This window comes from Chaetura pelagica, unplaced genomic scaffold, assembly GCF_000747805.2.
Source record: "Chaetura pelagica isolate M959 unplaced genomic scaffold, ChaPel_1.0 scaffold743, whole genome shotgun sequence".
Taxonomy (NCBI): domain Eukaryota; kingdom Metazoa; phylum Chordata; class Aves; order Apodiformes; family Apodidae; genus Chaetura; species Chaetura pelagica.
Window position 1 is genome coordinate 307,647 of NW_009952703.1, and position 6,344 is coordinate 313,990.

Below are 6,344 nucleotides of genomic sequence, written 5' to 3' on the forward strand. Positions count from 1 at the left end.
CCGCCGTTTCCCGCCTTTTCCCAGGGGTTGTTCGAGGGGCTCGTTCCTTGTGAGGGGATGATGGAGGTTTTGTGTCTTCCCAGCCCCAATTCCGGGCTGTTCCACCCCCCCACCCAGGTGCATCCCAACCGTTGGTACATCCAGCCCCGAGCACCGCAAGGGGTGAGTTTGGGCTCCGAGGGCCCCTCTGGGGAGGTCAGGGTGGGATAAAAGGCATCGGGGGCTTCTCAGCTCTCCCAAGAAGCAGCCCCTGTGGTTCCTGTGTCAGAAATGAAATTTAGCGTTGTTTTTGAATCCTAGTGTTAGAAGCAGAGTGTTTGGGTTGGTTTTTTTTTATATATCTATACCCTAGTGTTAGGAATATAATAGTTGGTTTAAGACAAGTGAGATATCTGCACATTCCAAGGACACTTGGAGTGGTTTTAGGGTCCAAGAAGCTGAGGGAACATAATTTGGGCTCCATCTGGGGGATCTGAACGTGGAGCAGGATTGATGGCCAAGATCAGACCCATCAAAGCCCCTTCTGTCCTGCTCCTCGGGGCAGGAGGACACCAGTGGGTGCAGATCATTTTGTTAATTGGGAAGACAGCCAAGGGGGCAAGAAAGGTCAGGATTATACCTGAAAAGGTAAAAAGTAACCTGCTAGAATGGAATGTGTAAACAGGGGTGGGAAACTTACAGGATAATTAGAAGCACCAGATGGGCTGTAAACTCTGGACTACCCAGCCAGTGGGGAAACAGGGGAGGGAACCTTGAGTCAGGGATAGGGAATATAAACCGTTTTTCACCTTACTGTGGGTGTGGGTCACCCATTCTTGCAAGAGCATCAAAAAACTGTGCTTGGCTGAAGGATCCGGTGGGATGGAGGTTTTGTGTCTTTCCAGCCCCAATTCTGGGCTGTTCCACCCCTATAGGTGCATCCCAACCGTTGGTACATCCAGCCCTGAGCACCACGAGGGTGAGTTTGGGCTCTGAGGGCCCCTCTGGTGAGGTGAGGGTGGGATGAAGGGCTTTGGAGCTGTGGCTTGTCAGCTCTCCAAGAAACTGGGCTGCAAGAAGTCTGGGCAGCCCCAGACCGGGCTGCTGAAGTCTGGGCTGTAAGACAGGGCTGTGCTGAGGGAAAGGAGTGCCTGTGCCAGGCAGTGGGGTCTCCCACAGACTTGGTTTGTTTGAAAACAAGAAAAAAGAGTTTTCAGCAGCCAAACTAGATAACCTGCATTCCTGAGATACTGGAAAGTTTGTGTATCTTCATTAGCATGACATGAGTGCGTGTTCTCCAGCTAGCACAGCTCTTCAAGATGTTTATCTGAACAATGTGCTTTCAGGAATAGCTTTAGGTGTTTGTTTCTTTTTCTTCCCGTGTTATTCTTCATAGTGTGTAAAGTACCAAATTCCTGAGTTAAAAAAAAATAATAAAATTGCATGTAGTCAGTGGTACAACTCAGTCTTCCCACTCCTGCTGTTAATCAAGCCAAGAATTTGCCATGGCCTTTGCTGTACCCACAGCTAGTGTCTGCTTTGAGCTGCTCTGAATTCCCAGGCTCCTTGTTCTGTGCTTGCAGAGCAGCCTGTGAACCTCCACCAGATCCCCTGACCATTAAGACAGGAAGTGACTAGTTAAAATTAATCTGCTGCTATTACTTTTATAGAAATCTCAGCATTGACACGTGAAATGTACTAATTCCAGTAAAAAGCCTGAGTTACGGCCCAGAAAATACATTCACTGTGTAAATTACAGGCTTCATAGCTTAAATAAATGGTGTTGGGATCTGTGTGCTGGAGGTGTGTCCAGGTGAGCAGATGTGTCACTGTATTGGAGCTTGTCAGATGTATGTGCTGCTGTTCAAGGTGTGACTTGCGCACGAAACAGGATGTTGATCTGGGTTTTGGGAGCAGGACATTTCCACTGGGTTGGGTTGGCCCAGCAGAGCTCTCTCCTGCCATGTCAGACACCTTCAGCTGCTTGAGCCATCAGCTCAGGGCTAGCTAGTGCAACACAGGACCACTACAGCCTTGAACCTTTCCAGACTGGCTTCCCCCCTTTTTCTGGTGATGGGAACACTGTGGGGCATCTCAGATGGCACCAGATGCCCCTGCTTAGGCACTTCCAGGAAGCCATTTTGATGTGCAGCCCCATCCATGGAAATGCTGCAGTGATTTGTTTTGACTCAGGGTTACACAGAGAACATTCTCTCAGTTTTCCAAGTGAGGCATCATCATCCTTCTCGATGAATATATAATTAGAAAAGTGATAATTTTGAGAGTCACATAGATGTGATGGAGTAATTATTTGGAAATGCTGGGAATAGAAAATATACTCCAGTATTGCCTGCAAGTTTAATTATCCAAGTATCAAGCATAAAATGATGCATCTCTCTACTTAGGTACATTACAGCAGCTCACATATTGCTGATCAAAACTCAGTGATGAATAGTAATGTAGATAAAAAGTCCAAACTGTGCATCAGAGATGCTGTAAAGCCTCAGCTTGTGCCACATGTGCTGCCTCCTTTCCTGGCAGTGTGTGGCTGGTTCCAGGAGGCTCCGTGTGGCAGCAGGATCTGCCTGTGGGATTAGTGACTAAATGAGGCCACGCTGTAACGTGAGGCCCTGCACACAGCAGCAAGGCTGGGCTGGGAGAGGACGAGAGCAGCACTTAGAAAACACCACGCTGCCTTAATTAACTCTGTGTAAGGTTGGCAAGATTTAATTTAGAATATTAAAAACATCCTCCTGGGTCAGAGCAGTGATGCCTCTAGCCCAGCAGCCTGTCACCAGTGGTGCAACAGGAGGTGCTGTTTGGGCAAGCATGTGAGCAGGGGACTTGCTGCTCTCCCTCTCAGCCATTTATAGACCTGTTTCTTGTGATTTTATGCCATCCCTTTTAAATTTGTTACTGTTTCCATGGTCTTCTGTAACACCAGGTTCCATAGTTGTGTCAAAAAATACCTTCTTCTGTTCTGAACAAATCTTGTACCTTCAGAGTGCCTCCTTGTTCTTCTGTGTCAGGATTCCTTGAACATCAAATCTGCATCCACTTGTTCTACTGCCTTCATGACTTTGTAAATCACAGAATCATTCAGATTGGAATAGACCAAAGACCTCATGTCAGCAAGAGCCTTCTCAGCCACCTTCTTTCTAAACTGAAGTGTCCCAGCCTTATCAAGTGCTCCTTATTACGACAGCTCATCCCTCCCCTCCCCTGTGACCCCATCACATTGTTCTTGAGAAGTTGAGGCCAAAACCACATTGCAGATGTGAGAAGGGCCACAAAGATGATCCAAGGGCTGGAGCAGCTCTCCTACAAGTATGGGCTGGGAGAGTTGGGGGTGTTCAGCCTGGAGAAGAGAAGGCTTCAGGGAGACCTTCTAGTACCTGAAAGGGCTCCAGGAAAGCTGGAGCAAGAGTATAAAGGGTGATGAGTCCATAACATATGAACAGCCTGTTCCAGGAAAAGACTTCCAGGTGTAATTATTAACACATTGATGGTGCCTTTCCTATTTGCACTTTTAGAGCAGCAGAATGCAACTCTACAAGTAGCTTTACACCAGAGAAGAGAATCCAAAGACATATTTCCTGTCTTCCCTGTCCTCCCCTTTTGCTGTTTCATCAAAGTGTCTCACTTTTGGCATAGCAGCACTTCCTGAGGGAGTCTGCATTCTCTGACTGCTGCTCTGATTGCTGGGGCTGCCCAGCTTCCTCTGGGAGAGGCCAGGACTGGCAGATGGGGCAAAGCAGCTGCTGAAGAAACCCAGTGTATGGACAGTGCTCAGACACCCATGTGGCTTTTTTAAAAATTTTTTTGGTTTTGAGATCTCCACCCAACCAGTGAACTTCATGTGACCTCTCCCAACAGCACTACTGGTCTGTTTAATCAGTGATTAAACTGGAATTTTATTTCCATTTCCAAACATGCTCTGTCAGTCCTTGCATTCCCTTTTTGTTTTTTAGTAAAGCCAAGGCAATAGAAAAACACAACAATCGTTGAAGTGATTGGAGCCTTCCCCCAGGGCTTTACTGGGGGAGCATCACAGATCTGTGTTAGAGGTGGTGACTTTGGGGCTGGGGAGCAGAAGCTTGAAGCCCTCTGGATGAGTACAGTGTACAGCCTAAGGTCTCAGCACTGATTCATGCTTTGTTTTAGCACTACACATTGGAGGCTTGTAAAGCAAAAGATGCTGTGGCTTCATGATGAAAGGATCCCAGCCTCCCTCCACTCCAGCAACACCACTTCCCAGGGGTAGGACAGGACAGCCTGATCTCTCCCCTGGTGTGTTGCAGCCCTTTTTTGTCTGCAGGAAACTTTAACCACACTGTTACTGACTGTGAGCTTTTTAATTCCCAGACACAGTTGCTTCTTTTTCTTGAATTACAGAATTCATTCTCTCTCAGCCCTCTCAGGGGCTGAGAAAGATATTGGATCTACCTGATGAGCACAATTATGGATTTCTGCCCTGTTGTACACATTTCAGGTTATTGCAAAGGCAACAAATAGAAGGGATGAATAGATTCCCTGCAGGGTGTGTGTTCTCTGGGGGACAAAGCCAGAGCTGCTGAATTGTTCTTGTAGAGCCTTTCCTGGCAGCTCTTGGCACCAGCAGCTGAAGCTCTGGCCTTTGGAGCATGTTAACCTGGGTTCCCATCTGAGAGGCTCCACTGAGCAGTCCTCTAACAAGTGAGTAATTCATAGCCACTGATTTAGTGATTTGGTTTTGGATCTTCCTAATTAGCACTCATTAGGTGACTCTTGCATTAAGAGGAAGCACCATCTCTCCACTTTACAATGGGTGAAGTGAGGAACAGGAATCTGAAATGGCTTTTGAGTAACCAGTACCAGGGCTGGGATTAAAGTCTAGGGCCCCAGCCCTACCTTGTAGGCAGTATGTGCCTTTTTTTACTGGGACAGTCCTGTGGAGATTTGAATATCCTTGGGAAGAAGATTGAGAGATGGAGAAAGGAGAGTGGAAAGGTGGGTGGCTCAGCAGTGCTCCTTTAGAGATCATTGATACCAGTATTTCCCAAACAACTAATGAGCTTTTCCTTACTTGTGGTGTCAATCTCTCTTTCTAAGCCGGGGTGCCCTGTGCAGGCCTGGGAAGGTGAACTGATTAATGCCATTGGTTTGATCCATCTCTTCCCTGGAGCTTATCAGGTGTTGTGAGGTCCTTTGGACTTGATTGCCTTTAGAAAGGCACAGGTGCTGACCTGCCCACTGAGGTGCTGTCACCAGCACAGCTGCTGGCAAAGCAAAACGGCTCCTGGCAGGAGGAGTCGTCTCAGGTGCCTTTTGCTAAATCGGGGACTTTTGGTGAAGTTAATCATTAACATCTTCACAGCTCCCATCTGTTCAAGGTTCAGGCTGTGCTGAGTCAGCCTGGCAGCTGTTTCCTGCTCCAGCTTTCCCCCATGATTCACCCCATCCTCCTCTCTCCTGAGAAGTCTTAGTCCTAGATAAAGCAATGAGGCAGAAGAGGGATACAGCAGCTACCTTGGAGATCAACTCCTGATAACTTGGTACCCTGGGAGGTTTCCTGGCTGGCCTACAACTCAACTGGGTGCAAAAAGAAGAGAACCTTGAGGATACCCAAAGACCCTCCTGAGCTGCAGAAAGTTTTTCTTCCAGCTGTGAGCGACTCCATGCAGGGCTGTGCTCCTTCCAGTGCTGGGCTGTGAGCCTGGAGTTCACAGGGCAGCTTATTCCTGTAATGCTCTTCCCTGTCTGGATTGCTCCTAAATCCTTTTACCTGTGGCAGTTTCAAGAGAGTGGCCTGATAGCAGGGCAGGAGGGTAAGCAGATGAGAAGAGCTGGTTTATTTAGTGCTCTTGGCCAGAGTGCAGACACTCCAGCACTGCCAAGTCTTTGGGTGTAGCCAGAGTCTGACACGGGAAATGGATTGTTCAGTGCTGCTGCCTGGCTGGCTCGTGGAGCTGGAGCTCTATGCTGTTTGCCTTGCAGACCCAGGGGTTCTTGCTCATCAGCTCAGAGGCTGCCCCAGGCTCCTGTCCCACACTGGTGGGATTTGGTTTTGCCTGGAAACCAAATTGTTTACTTCAGTATCGACAGAAATTAGTAAAAATGCAACTGCACCATCTCTGCTGAGCTCAGACCTAGAAACAGAGCCAAGAGTCTCCCTGGCTTTGCATAAAACTTCCCTGTGGTTACAGGCGTTACGGGATCATGTGAGGGTGCAGCTGATCTTTCAAACATCCAGTCCTCTTGCTTGGGGCCTCTTCTGCACAATAACATTTCTAGAGTTCAAAACATTGTCTCCTTGCTGGGGTTGTAATTTTTTGATACCAGAATTATCAGTCAGGATATTTGTTGAAGAAACTGCCTCTGCTTAC